This window comes from Dermacentor variabilis, chromosome 3, assembly GCF_050947875.1.
Source record: "Dermacentor variabilis isolate Ectoservices chromosome 3, ASM5094787v1, whole genome shotgun sequence".
Taxonomy (NCBI): Eukaryota; Metazoa; Arthropoda; class Arachnida; order Ixodida; family Ixodidae; genus Dermacentor; species Dermacentor variabilis.
In genome coordinates this window covers 145,595,333-145,616,724 of record NC_134570.1, presented here as the reverse complement: position 1 = coordinate 145,616,724, position 21,392 = coordinate 145,595,333, and positions in this window count along the sequence as shown.

Below are 21,392 nucleotides of genomic sequence, written 5' to 3'. Positions count from 1 at the left end.
GTTGATGAACCTACTCGTACTACTGCAGTTTCCGCTAATATCCTTTATCTCATTTTTACTACTACACCTGAGCTTGTTTCCAGTGACCACTTGATTATTCATTTCACTTTGCGTGCCCATGTTTCCACTAAAAAGAGCTTTAAGGTTGTTCGCGATTACAGGCACGCCGATGCGGCTTCTATCACGGCAGAAATGGAATCATTCTTAGCTGCTTACATCCCCGGTTTTGACGAAATTTAAGTGGAGGATAACTGGCAACTTTTCAAAAATAAATTGACAGTTATATACCTCAGCGAAAGGTACCCTCAAACACTAGATCGCCATGGTTCAACAACTCTCTTAAACACTTGCGCAACAAGAAGGAGCGGTTCTTCCGCCGGGCCAAGCAATCTAATCTGCCCGCTGATTGGTGAACGCACCGTCAAGTGGAAACTGAATACATCCAAATGACTAGTAACGCTAAAGCTACCTTCTTGAATGTTACACTGCACTCGTTTCTTCAAATGAGTCCGCGCAAGTTTTAGAGTGTTGTTAATGGCACTAAAAACAAACATTATACATTTACCTTACCCTGATGGCACCAGTGTTCCACCTAATCAATGTTGCAGCGTTTTGAATGAGCCGTTTGTCTCTTTCATCAATGCCAACAACATCGTCAATTTACCGAGTGCACCAAGTTCAAACTTCCCTGTGATGGATCCCATAATAATTGACTGGGTTGGTATTAGCCGGCTATTCAATCATCTGCAGATTTCGTCTGCCAGTGGGCCTGTTGGTATTAATTTAACAATATTGAAATGCACTGAGATGTTTACATCTGTTATTCTTTCTAAAATTTTTGCTCAGTCGTTTCAGTATTCTTCGCTCCAGCGTGAATGGAAGAAAGGTAAGGTGGTTCCAGTCCCAAAGTCAGGCAATCCGCTTGCTCCCGAGAACTACCGTCCCATTTCATTGACAAGCATCCCATGCGAACTTTTGGAACACAACATTTACTCTCACCTTGTTGAATTTTTGGAAACCAATTAATTCTTTCATTCCTGTCAACATGACTTCAGAAAACTGTACTCGTGGGAAAGCCAACTAGCTTGCTTTACTAATAATGTTTTTGCTGCATCTGACAATAAAGTTGACGTTGACTGTATTTTCTTGGACTATGCTAAGGCCTTTGATACGTTAACACACGATCTACTAAACCTTAAACTCGATCAGCTTAACATTGATCCTTTTGTATTAGCCTGCATTAAGGACTTCCTTTCCAATCGAACTCAGTACGTAACTCTCAATAACGCTTCCTCTGCTTTTTCATCGGTTTCATCAGGGGTCCCGCAGGGATCAGTCCTCGGGCCTCTGCTCTTTCTAATTTATATTAACGATCTCCCTGACTGCGTGAAATCGTCTTCAATTAACCTATTTGCTGATGACTGCGTAATATATCATAAGATTAGTGACCCCGCCGATTCCACTAAACTACAAGAAGACCTTAACAATTTATCTGTATGGTGCAATGCGTTGAACATGACACTAAACGTAAATAAATGTAAATATATCTGCATATCACGCCGCTGTAACAATACTGACACACGCATGCATTTTCTGAATAGTGCTGTCAAGTTACTTTTTACAAATATCTCAGCCTTTACATCACTCACGATCTATCATGGCACAAGCATGTTGAATTTTCAACTTCTAACGCTAATCCCACGCTAGGCTATCTACGCAGAAACTTTTACACCGTTCCTGCATATTCAAAATTGACGCTCTACAAAACACTTGTTCGATCAAAATTAGAATATGCCTCGGCCATCTGGGATCCCCCTCAATTATCACTAACCCTCTCCCTCGAAGCCATTCAGAACAGCGCGTCCCGCTTTATTCTATCTAATTACTCTCGTCATGCTAGCGTAACTCTAATGAAGCAAACCTTTAAGATACCGGAACTTTCAGTACGTCGTGCATACAGTCGCCTCTGCCTTTTCCACAAGATTTACCACAACCCTGTAATAAAAGAAAAGCTTCTTACTACTCCTTCCTACTTTTCATCCCGCAGCGATCACCTTCATAAAGTTTTCGTGCCATCTTGTCGCACGAACGCGTACTATTACTAGTTTTTACTTCGCAGCTGCAATGACTGGAACCACCTCCCCGCATCGGTCGCTACTATTGTAGACTCACCGAGGTTCGAGAGTGCTGTTTTCCATGCCATCTAACAAATATTTTATTCATTGATCTGCATTCTTTTTCAGTGTATATGTACCACTCTTTTTCTGTAGCGCCTACGGGCCTTGAAAGTATTTTAAATAAGTAAATAAATAAATAAATAAATAAATAAATAAATAGACTAGCACCGACGGAATGCTTCGACTAAAGAGGACGTTTACCACCTCCCACGTATTGGTGATGAAATAGACTGCCTTGAATCGGCCTGTAACACTTATTCTGTAGACCTACCCTCCGATTATTGGCAAATTTCAATGCACCTTGATGACAAAAAAAAAACAGCCAACCTATGTAACCAGAGATGGGCTCTCTTTGAATTTTATGGGCTGCTATCGGGAGTGCGAAATGCTCTCGCAACTTTTGAAACATTCATGCATGCCATTCCGCCTGCTTTCAACTTGAACACCATCTCTATGCGCATGGGCACCGCCGGTGCGCCCATGCACCGACAGCGAAGCCCTCTGCGGCAGGAAAACTAAAAAATTGCAGCTCAGCGGGCGAGAAGTGCGGCGTCAGCGAAATGTATAAGGCCTCACACTCCCCCGAAAAACGTTATTGAAGTCTCAATAGAAGGAACATTGATCGCTAGCACTTTTCGACCCCGGCGCGGCACTTTCAGCGATAGATGACCGTATTTGCGGCAAGTGACGATGCCGCTTTCTGGACTGTGCCTTCGGACTGCCAACGCGCAGTACGTCGAGCCATCCGGCGACCGCACCGCTCGTGTTGTCATTCAGGAGGTCCTCTATATCATAGAATTAATCGTGTTGCCATCATGTTCACACGACGTCATATTAGGTTGAAACTTTCTCTCCGTACATCATGCGATCATTGACTGCGCCGGCGCCGAAATAGAGCTGTTTCAGTTTTTGACCAAAATCATCACTCACCAGAAGGGCCGTTGTCGCAAAATCGCTGTTTCAGAAGACACCATTATACCGGCCTGGTCTTCCACTCTTGTTAGTATCTCTTGTGACTCTGTAGATGACAGCACAGTACTCTTCGCTTCGTCTGAACTCTTAGTTCACCGCCGTTCACTTCCACGGCATTTCGCCGTCCTCGAGTTCAAAGCTGGCGCCTCTGTCATGTGCGTCTCAAACCCATCGCTGAACCAATTATTTTACGCCGCCTTGAAAGCCTTGACATAGCAGAGCCACTGACCTCATCTTCACTATTTGACAGGATGGATGACTCAACTTATCTTGCCCCTCTCGAGGCGAGAGGCACTGCTGCGTTCTTTTACGCCAGCTATTAATAATGCTAATAAAAATAATAATATATTTTTATTGACTTCATATCATACAACGTGTCCCAGCCTGCATAAGCGTTGCCGCTTGTGTGCTGAGCTGGGCAGCCAGGTTAAGGACATGAAACAACAGCGAGTAAATCATAGTTGAAAAGAAGAGAAAATAAAATCAACCAAATACTCAGCGACTGCTTGTGCGACATAAGAACAAACAAACAAGAACCAACCCAACAAATGATAGCAAATCTACCGTGCACACTTTCGTACACGAACTGAGAACATTAAGAACATAGTAAACAGTAAATTACCTCATTCTATATTATCGTTCAACCAAGGTCGAAGGAAATTCTTAAGGTCTTTTAGTCCGGTAATGCTCGGGAGGGTTAGTATTTTATTGAAGTAATAAGGAACATAGTAGGTGTGGGTTCTTTTGCCATAAGTGGTGAAGAAGCCGGGTGTGACATACTTTTCTGACGGCCGCACTTTGATGTTGCAGACTTTAAAGGAGCTGTGAACGAAATGCTTGTACAATATGTCAAAGATAAATTGCTTGTGTACATTTAGCATGTCGAAATATTCCATACTGTCTCGGGCTGACTTATCATGAAAGTTGGTTCCATAGGAGAGATTGGTTGCAATCCGGTGCACTATGCGGCTTAGTGTGTTTAATTTATATAAAGATGCGGTTCCAAGAATTGTTACCCCGTATCGTAATATGGACTCTCCCAATCCCTTATATACCATTTTTCTAACCGATACATCACATATAGATCGTAAAGCATGTATATAAACACACACTAGGCGAAGGCGTTTGGCTAACTCTGCAATATGTATATTCCACGACAGTGTTTCGTCAAATGTGACACCAAGGTATTTAAAATTGGATTTAAGTTCCAAAGGTGGGCATGAACAGCACGTACAGTTCCTCTCATGAAGGTATATATATGATAGTGTCCTAAACAATTTATATGGGCTATGAAAACAATGTAGGCAGGTTTTTCTATTATTAGTAAAAATCTGATTAGTGTTTAACCATTCTATCAAAAGATGCACATCCTGTTGCATCCTGTCGGAGGCCTCTTCATACGTTTCACTTGGTATCGCCAGGGCAGTGTCATCCGCGTATAAAAAGAGCTGTGAATTCAGTGGAAGACAGGTCATATCATTGACGCAAATATTAAATAACAATGGTCCTAGAATTGATCCCTGAGGAACACCTGTCGAAACGTTAAAAATTGGGCTGTATAATCCGCCTAGTTGGACGCATTGGGCTCGATCGGCAATATAACTTTTAAAGAACGACATGTAGGGACCTCTAAAACCAATACTGTCAAGTTTATCTAATAATAGATTGTGATTGATAGTATCAAAGGCTCTTTGCAAATCAATAAAAAGTGTTTGGACAATGTTATTGTTATCTATTTCTTTGCAGACTAGGTCATGAAAATCCTCTAGTAGGTTTGCCGTACTTTTCCGTTTGGGGAAACCATACTGGGCTGCATTTAGTAGATGGTATTTATCCAGGAATGATGTCATGCTAACATGTATAATTTTCTCTATGACACAAGCGAGGGAGGACAAAATTACGATTGGCCTATAATTATTATAATCCTTTTTGGAGCCTTTTTTCTGCAATGGTTTTATTACACTGACTTTCTGTACGTGTGAATTTGCCCAGTTATTAACGTTTCGTTTATAATGAAAAGTAATATAGTTTTAAGTATGTCAAAATGCACTATGATATCTCTTATCCTAACACTATCATAGCCTGGTGATTTTGTTATTGGCATTGTTTTCAACACATCCCATAATTCCGGCTCAGTAACAGTAGGCATGTCAGCTGAATGAATGCTCGAAGCAACTGCAGCAGCGTTCGCCATTTTCCTTCCCTGTCTACACAAGAAAGTAACAACTTCTACAAAGTGTTTATTGAACGTAGTGGCCAATTCTACCTTGGCTTTATCTGGAAAGGCCTGTTCTAAAGTATCGTCAATGCTTTTCTTCGATGGTTATCCTATGGTGGTTTGCACTAATGTCCAAGTTTTTTTTTAGATCCCTACTGCATGCCGAGAATTGATTAAGCTGGTAGTGTTTTCTTGCCAGTCGTATTTTTGCTGCAATCTTATTTCGCAGTTGCCTGAATTTTTCTCTCAGTGCAAAGTCACGAGGGCTCTCATTGCGCCTTCTTAATAGTTTACTCTTGATGTAAGGTAGTTCAATAATTTCCTTGTTTATCCAAGGACTTGTCTGATTTCGCCGTTTCGTCCTCACCTTAGTTTTAGATTTATCATAAATTGATTTTAGTCGCTGTACGAGCAATTCGATAGCATATAGGTGATTGTGCTGCAACAGGGAAGTCAAGTCATCAACTTAATTAGTTTATCTACTTTTTCATTGTTGATTACAAGCCTTTCTGCAGATCTCTCCTGTGCCACCATTTTACTATCTTTTAACAGCGTAAGCGCAATAAAATAATGATCAGCAACTTTTTCTTTGATAATACAGCCGAACGTTTGCTGTTGCGCTACAGTTGTACTCATATGATCAATGCATGTCTGTGTGAATTTATCTCCTAGAAATTCTTCTCGCGTATAGCCCTGAATTTTATTCTTTAAGCCAAAACTGGCCAACAACGTTAAGTACTCACTTACATCTACCCTATTGGTCACCGAAATGTCAATGTTTAAGTCTCCTGCGAGGCTCACACGTTTATTTACTCCATACGTTTTCAGGAATCTAGCGAGCTCCTCTAAAAAAACTGCAGTATTCTTTCTAAGAGACCTGTAAATCGCAAAAACTAACAAATCCTCTTCATTGTTAGAAGGATAAAGTGCTATAACTTCCGCTTCATCAAATTCAACTTTCAAGCTTTCACAAAACCAGTAATTTTTCACAAATACTAACAATCCTCCACCACGTTTGTTCTCTCTGCACAAGGCATACGATTGATAGTTCTTTATATTATAAAGAGAGCAATCAAACTCACTGACATTGGTCTCAGTAAATATTATGACCTCCAGAAAAGTTAAAACATTCTCCAAGCACATTTGTAACAAGTTCCAATTCTTGTGAAGACTTCTCACATTCACATGGATAAGATCAAAACTTGTACAAGATTTAACTGAGACGAACTCCCGGCGTATCTTCATCCACTCAGAAAATGAATGTACAATCTCAGTCATCACTTTATCTTGCGCAGATCCACTTCATTCTCAACAAGAATAACAGGGGCACCTTCAATTTTCTTAACAAATATACGACCGTTTCGCACCCCAACATATTTGTAGTGTTTTTCAGTTGCTCGGCGCTTTGCCATCCATCGAAGCTTTTTGACTAGATGTGTCAGATTTTCATTTATGTAAATGTTCTCATGTTTCAGCATGTTTCGTTTTGCAAGCCACATTTCTCTTGTTTCTCTCTTGGCGAAATGGACTACTATGGGAGCCTCAGCATCTGCTTTGCCTTTAATCCTGTGCACTGCTTCGAGTTCTTAATTGCTGGGAACGGATAGTTCGAGTCTCCCTGCAAGGGGATTTATAACTGCTCTCAAGTCTTCGCTCTCATGGCACTTGATCCCATGTATTTCCAAATTATTACGTATTTCCAGTTGAGAAAGTCTAGTGTCCTTTGTTACTAGCTGAGCTTCCATGTCCGTAGTTTTTTTCTTCAGCTCTTTTACTTCTTGATTCTGGGTTTCAAGAGTTTTAAGCACTTCATCATATTTGGAAGAGATGAAATCGAGTGATTCTTCTATGCTCTGTATTGGTAATGCTTGCTCCTCAAGTTTTCCATTGGTGGTATCATGTTTAGCCAGCTGCTCCTCCTGTTTTCTTTGGAGCTCATCAAAACGGTGTAGCATAGTGTCAGGCTTCGACATGACGTCAACCAAAGAAGGTTGCTTACTGTCTGCCATTAACTTCTTACGCTGGGAGCCAGCCCCTTCTTCAGCGTTCGTCAGTCGTGTTTTGTGGTTTGCACACGTGGGACCATAACCAAATACGGATCATTTCTACTGACATGCTTTTTAGGTTAGTCTTTGTGACGCCAGAACATTTGCCGGCATGATAACGGTTATCACAGTCGCTGCAACGAAGGCACTGGCTATCAGGTGCAATAGCATTCAGGCACGCGAGGCAATCATTGCTAAACATTGTGAACACAACTGTGCAGTCCGGCGGAGCAGAATTTAAATTCAAACAGAGATGTAGTTATGAAACGCTGCTCTCACCTACATAAGCGAAGAAAGAGCGTTATGTCGCGCTCATGCACTCCGCCGGACTGCGCTGGTTCACAATCGGCGTTGGCTTTTTAAGGGTTGTCGCCCGGTGTCGCCCTCCTGGATTGGCTGCCCCCACGATGACGCACTCGCAGTATGGACTCGCACCGAATCTTCTCCAGTATATCACGTCGATAACGGCGCCGAAGATGGAAGCATCCGAAGCCAGGGAAGCGACAGTCAGGGGCGCGATCGGAGATATTTTGTTCGATACGCGTTCTGTTCAGTTGCTGCAACGTCACAAAGTTGCAGTATGCAAAATTTGTGACAGCGGGGCGGAGAGAGCAGCCAATCGGGAAGCGGTGACCTCCCCGGAAGTTTATCTCCGTCGTTTGTCGTCTGCTTGCAAACAGTATACTACAAAGCCAAATGTTTCTCGTCTTCCAATTGAATGAAATCTTTATCTAAAAAAATGTATTTTTTCTTCTCAAGCCCAAACACGTTTTCAAATAGTAGTACGTGTGACTACTGCAATTTATAACTATTAGGTTCTTTGCGTCGTTCCTAGGTGGTGTCGCGCACAGCGAGAAGGAAAAAGAAAAAAAAACGACGGGAAGAGTGGCGCACTTTTCAAGAGGCAGTGACAACATCCCAGTGGCTCGCTGGCACCGATGATCTTGTCGATTTCTCTGTACAACCAACGAATTATTTGTTTCGAGAAACAAAAACGACGCCGGAATTCACTTTCTGCCATCTCTTCAAACGCCTTTCGCACCGCCACCCGCTCTCCTCCTTCCTCTAGAAAAGCCAGCGCAACAACCTAAGTTTCCAACGGAAGCGCCATTTTCTAGAATTAAACTATGAATTGGATTCAAACGTGCCATTCCGCAGCCGAAAAGGCCGCCTGTTGGATCCAATCCAATCCACCAGACGCGCCATGCGAAGCCGTATGATCGCTCCAAACTTCTCAACTCCCGTCGCGTTCGGACGAAATGCTCGGTGGGCGGATGATTGACAGGAGCGTGTCGTCATTTTGACGTCACCAAAAACGGGGCGGCGCCCCGCGGCTGGCGACGTCGGCGCGGAGTAGGCCAATCGCGCGCGCCGGTAACCGAACGAACGCGCCGAACAACCATCTCCGATCGCACCCCAGGTCTCTTGGGTCTGGCGGTTCCTACATAAGCGAAGAAAGAGGGTTATGCCGCGCTCATGCACTCCGTCGGACTGCCCAGAGACCTTACGACGACGCAGCGCGAAGAACTTCTTCGCTCTCTGCAAGGCTTCTCTTCCTCTTTTGACTGCCAAGCAACATCACTCGGCCCCACAACGTCTGTTTTGCACACTAGCGACACTGGGAGCCATGGACCAATTTGACAGCGTCCCTACCGAGTATCGGTGAGTGAAAGACGCGTTATCAACGACGAGGTGAACAATATGCTCAATCGCAATGTCATCCAGCCTTCTAGTAGTCCTTGGGCGTCGCCAGTCGTCCTAATTAAAGAAAAGACGGCACCGTAGGATTTTGCGTCGATTATTTAAGGCTTAACAAGATTACCCGAAAGGCATACATACATACATACATACATACATACATACATACATACATACATACACACGTAGGCTCTTACAAACCTATGTATAATAGAAGAGGGATTGTTCCCGAAGAATGCTAATAGTTAGAAAAGGCAGAAATAATCTCACTTATTCTAGTAGGGTGGAATGTACATGGATAGCATGATGAAAAGTTCAGATGGTGTGCTCAGCAACGCCAGTCATTTGGGGTGGTTGTGGCATAGAGTACCAAAAGTGGGACTGACAAAAATGAAGCATCTCTTTCAAGACACCCGCTATGAATCGGCGTCCGCTGCAGCTGATAATCACGTGAGGTAGCCATTGCCAGAAGATCGCACATATTCAGGAACAGTGACACGCTGGTTGCAGTTGCGGAGGGCTTGGCCGTAGCATTGCAGTATCGCGTGCAGTAATCACCACAAATGGTTATTCAGTAGTTGCCCTTGCCTGACTTGAGAAAAAGGAGCATGAGTTCAATGGCTGAAAAGGCGTGCTTGCAGGAGGCACCGGCTGCAAGAGACCAGCTGGTGTAGCAGTTTAACCTTTGTGACCAGAACACTACTATGCAAATGGCCCCATATAACTCCGAAAACTGTAGCCTTTCGACTCAATAAAACTGTTCTTGGGTACGCTAAAGCGCCCGCGCACAACCTGAATGCCCAAATGTAGGGTCGTCATGCATGAACAGAGACTCGCGGTTCGAAGGCGCTACGGCACCACTGGGAGAAAACGGGCACTAGTGCTGGGATGGTTTTTTTTCATACGAAAGTCAGTCTCGTGTACTAAATGGCTTGCTGTGGCAGACTCGGGCAGAGTGCGTGGTAAGGAGTGGCGTCAAACTCGCGTCCTTGTGCTGTTAGATGTTGAAATCATTGATATCCGACATATTCGACAACGCAGAAATTACAACGTTATTGAATTTGTGTGCATCACAGTTCATTGAGCCGAGAGGTATATACGCGATAGACAATCTAAGTTTGCGTGTCGTTGGCCGCGCCTATATGAAACAGTGAAGATGTGTTCTTTTTGCCGAAGGGCCCAAGGCACAAGGCGGCATCGCGGGTTAAAAAGAATGATAACGCAACACAGAGTGCGGTAGTCGGCTACCACTTTGCAAGGACTCCCATACAGCTATGGGTGATGCCGCTGAACTACAATTTCCCCGTGAGACATCCTCATTCCGAGACTGTGCAATTCTGATAAGGCCTGCTTACTGAGCGACTTTAATAGGTGATCACGTGTTCGCGGTTAGTGTGACGATGACCAGGAAGGCATCGATGCCGATGCGAGATACATCTGTCTGAAGTTCCGTCGGGGTTGTATGAGCAAAGTGACAAAGAACATGTGGTGACCTCAGAGGGAACATAAACTGGCGGAAATAACAGCAGCATTTGGGGGTCCACTAGTGTGCTGGGAGCAGTCAGAGGACACGCCACGTAAGGAAAGCTAGCAATGAAGCGGTGGACCAGGAAACTATGGGACGCCTTCACAGAACAATGTGCACTGAACGCATTAATGGCTGCTATCTTGTGGGGCCGATGCCATCCTTGTTAACCAGATAGCTTCACAGAAGAGTTTGGCAAACACCTAAACGTCATTTTTTTTGGAGTTTGGGACTATGCATGTGGATTTGATGCAGTTCTGCACAATATCCAGACGAGTGGCGCTTGCTGAATGTGCGTTCAAAGATAATCTGGTCGAGGTAGCACACAGATTATGTTCAAGTTGAAGGCAGGCAGGAATGCGTCTATGAACCTTTCAAAAGTTGGGAGAGCCCTTTGCACTCCATATAGCAGCTCATTAAATTCAGAGAACCCGTCTCTGATTGCATACGTTGTCTCTTTTTTTGTCTTCAAGGTGCACTGAAATTCGCCAATACTAGTCGGAACGCAGGTAAACAGAATAAGGGTTAGAGTCCGATTCAAGGCCGTCTATGGCATCACCAATACGTGGGAGTTTGTAAACGTCCTTTTTAGGCGAAGCATTCCGTCTGTGGTAGTCAATGCGAAATCTCCAACTACCATGTTTCGTTTTTACAAGAATGACGAGCTGCCCAGCGTCTTGGTGAATTTTTAAGACTTTCTTTTGCATCATTTCGCGCACTTGTTTGTCGATGATTTTACTCTCCGAAGATGAGATGTTATTTGGTTTTTCTCGAATTGGACTTGGCGATCTCATGTTGATGGCGTGTTCAATATGTAGAGTATTTTGTTCTTTTGTGCTAAGCGGAATACTGGGGTGCGCTTCGAAAGCAGGCCCACCATGGTTCGGTTTTCACATGTGTTTAGTGTCTTCTAAGTTGTAAAGAAAAACGTCATTTTGTAACAACAGATACCAACATGTTCTTATGACGCATCCTTAAGTGCAGCCACTGGTGAGCACATGTGCCCGATGAAGCAGGCGAGCTTCTAGCTGTCTTTAGCTGGCTAGTTTAAGCCGCCGAACAGTTTGCACTCCTTAAGCCAGCATGCCCTCGGGTGATCCACCCTACACAGTACCCACCCAAGAGGCTCTTCTTTAAACAGTTAATGTCCATTGGTTCAAGAACAGTACCGAAACTGTAGAAGGTATTCTACAGTAAGTAAGTACAGTAAGCATAGAAGGTATAGAAGTCGTATGCGACGCTGCGTTGAAGATAAGGGGGTGGTTTGAGACTCCTGTCAGATCGCGGATGGCGCTTCCGGAAGCTCATCGTCTATTAATGTCAGCTGGACAGAAAGCGTGCGGGACCACATGAAGCCGTAGGGAATTTGATAGGGTCGAGCCGTGGTGGGCGATACCGCGAGGTGGTTGCATGGCGATTGCGAAACCGTGATATATAACCTGTGGCAAATTAGAAGTAACACACCGGGGAGAGGCCGAAGCGTGGATTGCTCCTGCATAGAGCCAGCAGTATCATCGTGAGTAGTGTAGTGAATAGGTTCGTCGGAGGTATCACGCCAAGAGATTGGGCGTCGAAAGGAACGCACGCGGCTTTCGCGCTGGCCATAATTCAATGACGGAAAGAATGCCCTCATTCTTCCCTGCGGAGTCGCACTGTACACTGCGGCCACTTCGCTAACCGTTTGTTGCAAAGAGGATCGAAAGCGGCGAAGTCATTGCCTCGTGCGAAGTCTGCACAACGGGCATATCAGGTGCGCAGCTGAACGTCTCCTCGCGGCGGGTAAGTTCCTCACGGATAATCTGTTGGATGGTGGAAAGTAGGTCGAAGTTGAAACAGCGCGTGTCTACACTGGCAATCGCCTACACTCTGGCCAACTTGCGACCTTTGCCTTGATGCGGGGCAACCTTAGTGTTTAGAAGATCATGGAATGCTGAAGGACGTCAAACAAAGAACTTAAGTGTTTTTATTCCATGAGAAAATGTTTACATGTCTTCAGACATGCCTTTCTGCAAATGTCCTACTTTTGTGTTCTTCCGAAATCCTATCATTGCCTACATTTCACAGCTCCAATACTTCCAGAATAGATGTAGCACATGTCTCATGTGGTAGCTACGCCTGTTGCGAGAGCGTCAGTTTGGCATGTATTATTTTTTTATTGAGTGAGTCCCTGAAGCATGACTTCAACTATTTACCAAGACGTTACCACGTTGTAAGGGCGTCCTCATGGTTATCGTACCAGACGAGTGCAGTATTGATGAGGCAGAACAGCATGAAGGATAGCTTTGCGGCTGAATGCCACCCGTTAAATATGCTAACCCGTTTGTAGTGGGTAAGCTCCTCGTCAGCATCTTCTACGACTTGTTTTCAGAAAGGGGTGCGGCTTTCGATAGTATTGCAGAGGAATGGTAGGCGTTACCCTTATATGCGCTGGCTGCGGAGTGGCTTCCTCAGCTCGTATGTCGGAGACGTCGACTTATTCTGTAAGGTCAGATGGCGGAAGGATGTGAAGTCGGTTGTTTAGACGAAGCTGCAGTGGTGGTGGTAAAGTCATTGTGAGCGCTTAGCCAGCACCTCCAGCACTCTTGAATGCATGTTACGTGCAGGTTACGTGGTTACGTGGTTGACTGCAGGTTACGTTTATTTTGGTTGCTAAGACGAGCTCAATAGCTTCCAGCAGAAGCTGTCAATATTGACATCGTCGTCCTCTACTCCCTTTCCTTCGCAGCCATCGTTGTCGTCTTTCCTACGCATAGATCGCAACTACATAAGGAGAGAGAGATACTGAGAAAATATTCAGAAAAATTGATCAGGCAGAAATAGGGAGGCTGACCAGGTTGAGCCCAGTTGATCACACTGCACTACGGAACGGGGAAAGTGGATTCAATAAGAAGAAGGAGATTTCGCAGTAGTGACATACAGACGCCAAATGAAGCGTTCATCGCTAAATTCATCACAAGTGGCATTATAGGCTATTGCGTCCCAAGAAACGCAAAAACGTTTTTATAGGTTTCCACATTGCAGACGCACTAAGCCATTGTGCCTCAATCTTTCCCTATTTTTCTTAATGCTGTCGGAAGGCTATGCATCTCATTTTTGTATGATGGACAATCGCACGAACGCTAAAGTTTCTTCTATGCCCATAAAAGGATAATTTTTCTTAGTTTCTAGTGCTTGCCCTCCTCATCCTTTTCACAACAGTAAACAATTTAAAGCAGGCCAGGAGGACAGGCAGTACAAAGGAAGCCCGTGTTATTTTTTTTATGTAGCGCAACAATACTTTTGTGATCTTCTTGCAAGACAAATTCTTGGTTTTTGCTGAGAAGAGAGAGAATTGCGTCATTTAACGGCTACATGAGGTATATTTCATATACATCTCCCAGTTAGTGCATTTTTAGCTGCAGGGCGCACTGTTTTATCAAATCAAGCAACATGTTCTAAATTTATTAATTTGTTCGCCAAATATCCTGCTCAAGCAATGTGGCCGACGATGCGGAGTGCAGGTACTACGATGAACTTTTTCGAAGAATAAGAAGAATGTGAGCTGGTCATTTATACAATGAGCATCAATTTCGCGTCGCTGGTGGACAAGCGTTTTGTATCCGAAGCATAAGGGGTCGTGCCCAGCCAGCTTTAGGCAAGTACGCGTGGATAGAGGGGTTTCAGATGGAAGGTACGTGCACTCGAATAAAGGATATTTTCTTTGTGCCATTTGAACCATGAAACTGTGTCAGTGTGATGACGTACATGCCATTAGAGCATGACGGCAAAAAGAATACCCTGTTGCTAACGAACTAATCATGCATTTCGAATGCCAATAACACGAGAACACTCCAAATTACAGAAATTTAAGCTAATTATTACAGGCCACATCTTGAGGTCATTTTGATTCTGCTAATCACAGAAATGTTTATTCATGCTTTATACTTACCGGCCCTCGTGAAAGCACTTCCTTTTAACCATAAGAAGTAACAAACAATGAAGCCAGAGCAATAAAAGGAAAGCTAATTGTTGTTTTGTTTTTATGCTGTTATGTAACATGACAATTACATTTCGCTATGCGTTCTTTGCAGTCATTAATACTTCGTATACGGTTGCGATAATGATGATATGTGGTGTTTAATGGCGCAAGGGCCAGGTGTGGCCAAAGAGCGCCATGACAAGTGGTGATGTTGACGATGTATTATGGAGATGTGACTTGGCTGTAAAGTGGCCTAAAAATAGTTGCTGTAAAGTGCATAAAATCTACGTGATATAAAATTATGGCGATGACTAATGACGAATACTGTGAACATTAAAATCCATCGTAAAAGAATGACATAGCATTGAAAATATATGAGGTGGTAAAAATGGCTGGAGCACTGTTGCCTCGCCGGAGCCCTTGAAACACAAGGGCCTAGAGGCACGTGCTATACGAAAGAGCTATCACAGCGGTATCCTCTGAAGAGAGGACCCGCTATGAACATGTGGGGCTAATAACATGCAGGACAACATCTTTCAGGAAACTTAGGACTGCGTTGGTATCAAATAGCGGTTCTGGGCCGAGTAACATTGCGGGATGAAGGGGGATCTGCTGCCGGTATGCTAGGGGAAAATGCTTCTTTCTCTCAGATTCGGCTGCCCGACACTCCAGAAGGACGTGGAGGACGGTCAGCCTCTCCCCGCATCTACCGCAGGTCGGAGGATCATTTTCATGGAGTAAAAAATTATGTGTGCCAAATGTGTGTCCTATTCTGAGGCGACAGAACAGGACATCTGTTCGCCGTGATTTTGTTACGGAGGGCCAAGAACCTAATTGTGGCTTTATCACGTGCAGTTTGTTATGTACTTCTGCGTCCCACTTACGTTGCCAGTGGTTTCGCAGTTTCCTTCTTAAAAAAGGCTTCAGGTCTGTGACAGGGACCGAAGCAGTAGGATTAGCTGCATGCAATGAAATTGATGTGGCCATCTGGTCTGCTAGAACGTTACCCTCAATGCCCCTATGCCCGGGCACCCAGCATATAATGACATGCTGGTTAGACATGTATGCTCTACAGAGAATGGAATAGAGCTCGATTATTACGGGGTTTCTGTGTTTACAGTGTGACTTCAAGGCTTTAACGACACTTAAGGAGTCTGTAAATAAAATTGTTTTTTGAATATTTGATTTTCTGATATGTTTCACAGCCGACAATAGTGCATGGGCCTCAGCCGTAAATATACTTGTTTCAGGGTGCAGTACACCGGATTCGGAGAAGGACGGACCAATGGCTGCGTAGGACACCCCGGCATGCGACTTAGAAGCGTCTGTGTAAAACTCTGTGCACGAGTACTTGTACTGGAGCTCCAAGAAATGCATTTTGATATGTGTCTCTGGCGCATGTTTAGTGACCTCTACAAAGGATGTGTCACACTCTATCAGCTGCCACTCCCAGGGCGGTACTAGCTTAGCTGGAGGCATTAGGCGTTGTTCGAGAACTGGGACATCCATTTCCGTGCTAAGTTCTCTTGCACGCCGTGAGAAAGGAAGTCTCATAGAGGGTCTGTTATGAAAAAGTGTTTCACACGTCAAGTCGTTAGCGATTGTGAAACACGGATGTTCCTTATTAGAGCGAACCTTGAGAAAATACGTTAAGCTGATGTTTGTTCTCTGAAGATGGAGTGGCCACTCATCTGACTCTACATATAGGCTTTCAACAGGGCTTGTCCTAAATGCGCCAGTGGCCAGACGGATACCCAGATGGTGAACGGGGTCTAACATCTTAAGTGCGCTCGGTGCGGCGGAGTGATATACTACGGCACCATAATCTAACCGTGATTGAACTAGGCTCTTGTAAATATTCAATAAACACTGTCTGTCGCTACCCCACGTTGTGTGGGATAGGATTTTAAGTAAGTTCATTGTTCTAAGACATTTTTCTTTAAGATGTTTTATGTGAGGTATGAAAGTGAGCCTGGAGTCAAGAATAACACCAAGGAATTTGTGTTCTTTGTTGACAGGGATTTGTTGTCCGCCCAGTTCTACACAAGGATCTGGGACCAGGCCTCTCTTTCTTGTGAAGAGAACACAAGAACTTTTGTGGGGGTTGACCTTAAATCCATTTTCGTCTGCCCACTTGGAAACCTTGTTCAAGCCCTGCTGTACCTGCCTTTCGCATACTGTGAGCTTGCAGGATTTGAAGCCTATTTGCATATCGTCTACGTATACGGAATAAAAAATGGCAGGTGGTAGTGAAGCACGTAGCGTGTTCATCTTAACGATAAAGAGAGTGCAGCTGAGCACGCCTCCCTGGGGTACACCAGTTTCCTGCGTAAAGGGACGTGACAGTGTATTGCCGACTTTTACTCGGAAGGTACGATTTGACAAATAGCTTTCAATTGTGTTCAGCATATTTCCACGGCTGCCAATTTCCGACAGGTCTCGCAAGATACCGTAGCGCCATGCCGTGTCATATGCCTTCTCCATATCGAGGAATATCGATAGGAAAGACTGTTTAAGTATAAAGGCATCGCGGATATTTCCTTCCATGCGCACAAGATGATCGGTCGTCGACCGCCCTTCTCGGAATCCACACTGATAAGGATCGAGCATATTGTTGACCTCGAGGAACTGTATAAGTCTGCGATTTACCATTTTTTCAAAAAGCTTACACAGACAATTAGTTAGAGCTATCGGACGGTAACTTGCAGCCAAGGAGGGGTCTTTTCCGTGCTTCAGAACAGGGACTACAATCGCTTCTTTCCATGTGGATGGGAGGTATCCGGAAGCCCAAATAGTGTTGAATAGTGTAAGTAGTGTAACTTGTGTGTCAGTATGTAGGTTTCTGATCATGTCATACATGACTCTGTCAGGTCCCGGTGCAGTGCTTTTGCATGTGTTCAAGGCAGCTTTCAACTCGGCAATACTGAAAGGCTGGTTATACGGTTCATTCTGCCTGGATTTTCGTATGATTGGCTTACGTTCTATTATTTCTTTATGTTTAAGAAAGGACTGGGAATAATTGATTGAGCTCGACACACGCTCAAAGTGCTCCCCAAGTGAATCTGCCTGGTCTTGCAGAGTTTCGCCTTGTGTGTTTACCAAAGGGAGGGAGTATGTTTGTCGCCCTCTTATCCTACTAACCCTGTTCCAGGCTTTCGCCTCATCTGTGTACGAGTTGATGCCCGATAAAAAGTTCTGCCAGCTTTCTCTTCTAGCCTGTCTGCGGGTTCGCCTGCCTTCGGATTTTACTTTTTTAAAGTTGATAAGATTTTCTGCTGTGGGAGAAGCGCGTAGCAAACCCCACGCTTTGTTCTGTTTTTTACGTGCGATCCTACAATCGTCGGTCCACCACGGGACGCGCCGTTTGCACGAGAGGCCATTTACTTGTGATATGCATTTAGATGCGGCATCTATTATAAAGGCTGTAAAATACTCCACAGCAGCATCAATTTCAAACGAGGAGATGTCATGCCATGCGATACCAGAAAGAGTTCGAAATTTGTCCCAATCAGCTGTCTCAATCTTCCACCGAGGTGCCTGTGGTGGATATTCGTTTTCTTGAGGTGTTCTTAGTAGTATGGGGAAGTGATCGCTTCTGTAAGGGTTCTTTGTAACTTCCCATTCAAGTTCAGGCAGAATAGAAGGAGAAACTATGCTGAGATCGATTGAAGAAAAGGTTCTGTTTGCTAGAGAGTAATATGTGGGTTCCTTCTTATTCAAAAGGCACGCACCACAAGAAAAAAGGAACTGTTCAACAAGACGACCTCGCGCATCTATACGAGAGTCGCCCCACAGGGAGCTGTGCGCATTGAAGTCGCCAAGAACAACATAAGGTTCTGGCAGTTCATCTATAAAGAACTGAAATTCATGTTTAGTTAATTTGTAATGCGGGGGTATATAAAGCGAGCAAATAGTGATGAGTTTGTTTAGCAGAACAACTCGCACCGCCACTGCTTCAAGGGGCGTTCGAAGCTGTAAAGGTTGACATGCTATACTTTTATGAGTGAGGATCGCAACACCACCCGATGATGCGATGGCATCATCGCGATCTTTGCGAAACGTAACATACGTACGGCAAAAGTTTGCGTGTCTGGATTTTAAATGTGTTTCCTGTAAACACAGCACTTTTGGATTATGTTTTTGGATGAGTTCTTGCAAATCATCAAGGTTTGTAAGGAGACCTCTAATGTTCCATTGAATGATTTGTGTATCCATATTTAAAATAAATTGGTGCTGTGTTTACGGAAACGGACGGGATGCCTCAGATTACAGAACCCTTTCGAGGCCCTGTAATAGGGGTTTTGTTCTTTCTGGAGCGTTCGAGGGAGCCTCGCCGCTCCTTAGGCGCTTGGTGCGCCTTGAGGATGGGTGTAGTGTCCATTGCCTCTTGTGAGGCGCCGGACAGGTGCTCTTGCGAGCGGGAAGTTTTCAGATGGAGTCCCGCCTTGGAGGGCAAGACCCCTGCGCCCACCAATCCGGAGGTCGATGGGGCTCCCAGAGGGATTTGGCTACGCCGGCCGTTGCCAGCGCAGGAAGGGACCTGGGAAGTTGAGGCAGCCTCGGCTGCGCCCACCTTCAGGGTCAATGGTTCCTTCTCCTCGGTTTACGGAGCAGCGCTAGCTGCAACCGTCGCGGGGGCAGATGGCGTGACTGCCGACTCACTGCTTGTGGGTCGGACAGCCGCCGGAGGCCGTTGTGACGCTGTCCCCTGACGCGCCACTTCGGCAAAGCTTTTCTTTGGCAGGTATGCTACCCGCCTTCGTGCCTCTTTGAACGATATATTCTCTTTTACTTTTATGGTTACAATTTCTTTTTCCTTCTTCCAGGAGGGGCACGACCGTGAGTACGCGGCGTGATCCCCATCACAGTTTACACAGTGTAGAGAGTTCTTACATTCTTCAGTTGCGTGTTCAAGGGCACTGCATTTCGCACATGTTTGGCGGCCTCGGCAGCTCTGCGAGCTGTGGCCAAAACGTTGGCATTTGAAACATCTCAAGGGATTTGGCACATACGGTCTTACACGGAGCTTGATGTACCCGGCCTCGATTGATTCGGGCAGGACACTTGAATTGAAGGTGAGGATTAGGTGCTTGGTCGCAATTTCTTTACCCTCGCGCCTTATCTTGATTCTTTTGACATTTATGACATTTTGTTCGCTGAAGCCCTCCAAGAGTTCAGCCTCAGTGAGCTCCAGCAAATCATCGTCCGAGACAACGCCGCGGGTGGTATTCATCGTGCGGTGCGGGGTTACTACTACTTGGGTCTCTCCAAATGATACTAGTTTAGGCAGTTTCTCAAATTGTTTCTGATCGCGGAGCTCCAAGAGGAGGTCACCGCTGGCCATCCTCGACGCCTTATAACCTGGGCCAAAAACTTCGGTAAGGGTCTTAGATACAAGGAACGGGGAGATTGTTCGGACTTGTTTAGCTGGTTTTTCTGTGTGGATCACATGAAAACGAGGAAAATTGTGGACTTGGCGTCCGAAAAACTGAAAGACTTCTTCGGTGCGCCCTCGTTTCTGAGGGCGATCAGGTAGTATAGGAAACGCGTTTTCCATAGGTACAGTTGGGTTTTCGGCCGCGATGCCGACCACCCACCATGGAGCCCAACAGGGGGACGGGACAGAAGTTCCTGCTGGAGAAACCCTGCCAACGCCAGCCGTACATCGCTGCTATAACCAAATACAGCATAACCAAGGCTGGCTAGCTACACAAGGTTAACCCTTGCCGCCGGGAAACTAGGAAGGGAGGAGAAGTGATGAGAAGACAGGAAAGATAAAAAAGGCGAGAGAAAGACGAAGATTGGAGAGGAGGACAGGAAAAGGCGACTGCCGATTTCCCCCGGGTGGGTCAGTCCGGGGGTGCCGTCTATGTGAAGCCGAGGCCGAAGAGGTGTGTTGCCTCCGCCGGGGGGCCTTAAAGGTCCAAACACCCAGCATCGGCTCAACCCCCAGGATCCCCTTTTCCACAGACACGGCTAAGCCGCGCACGGCTACACGCGGGAGGGTCCAACCCTCGTGTGCTCGGGTACGTGGTGTCGCAACACACCAAACGCCTGCTTACGCAGACGCCCCTGCGGGACGGTTGCGATAAATAAGCAATCGAGCCCCTCCTGCCTCCTCATTCTTCTCGCTCCCATGTTTTCAAAATAGAAATGAACGGGTCATCTGGCCCCACTCAAGTGGTTCACCGAATGTATCACGCAATTTGAATTCTTTTCAGGCGAGAAGTTTCTCCCACATTTAAGCAGCGCCTTGGACCCTGGCCCCACTGGTCACGAAATGGCAGGCTACCTAACTTTCATCTGTGCTGCCGTCGCCGCTGTAGTCACAACGGTGCAGTCGGCAGCAGTCGGAAGACCCTCCATTGAACAGGCCAAGGATCGTGTGCGGGAACTGGCACATTTACTCAGTGACATAAAATGTACATTGTTCTCATTTGTTACCGTGAAATACGGAGAGGCACTTTTCCCCCGTAGATACATCAACGCTCGTAGGCTGCCATCTTACCGCAAGAAAAGGCCAATATGCCCGCTGGTGTAGCCCAGTGAGCAATATGATAGAGTTGATTGCGCGGGATAATTGTGATTAGGCTCTAGAAACAGTGCTGCAATTTGTGGTTCAATAATTGCACCAGGCGTACATTTGGTGAATAAGCTGAAACGTTCAGCACGGAAAAAGAAGCCATCCCATCTCAGAATAAAATCGCGTGGTGACGCGTAATTATTGTCTGAAAAGAAATGTAGCTGTCCGCGACATATATGAGGTGGTCGTCGGCAATACGGCTGATGCACTTCTTTT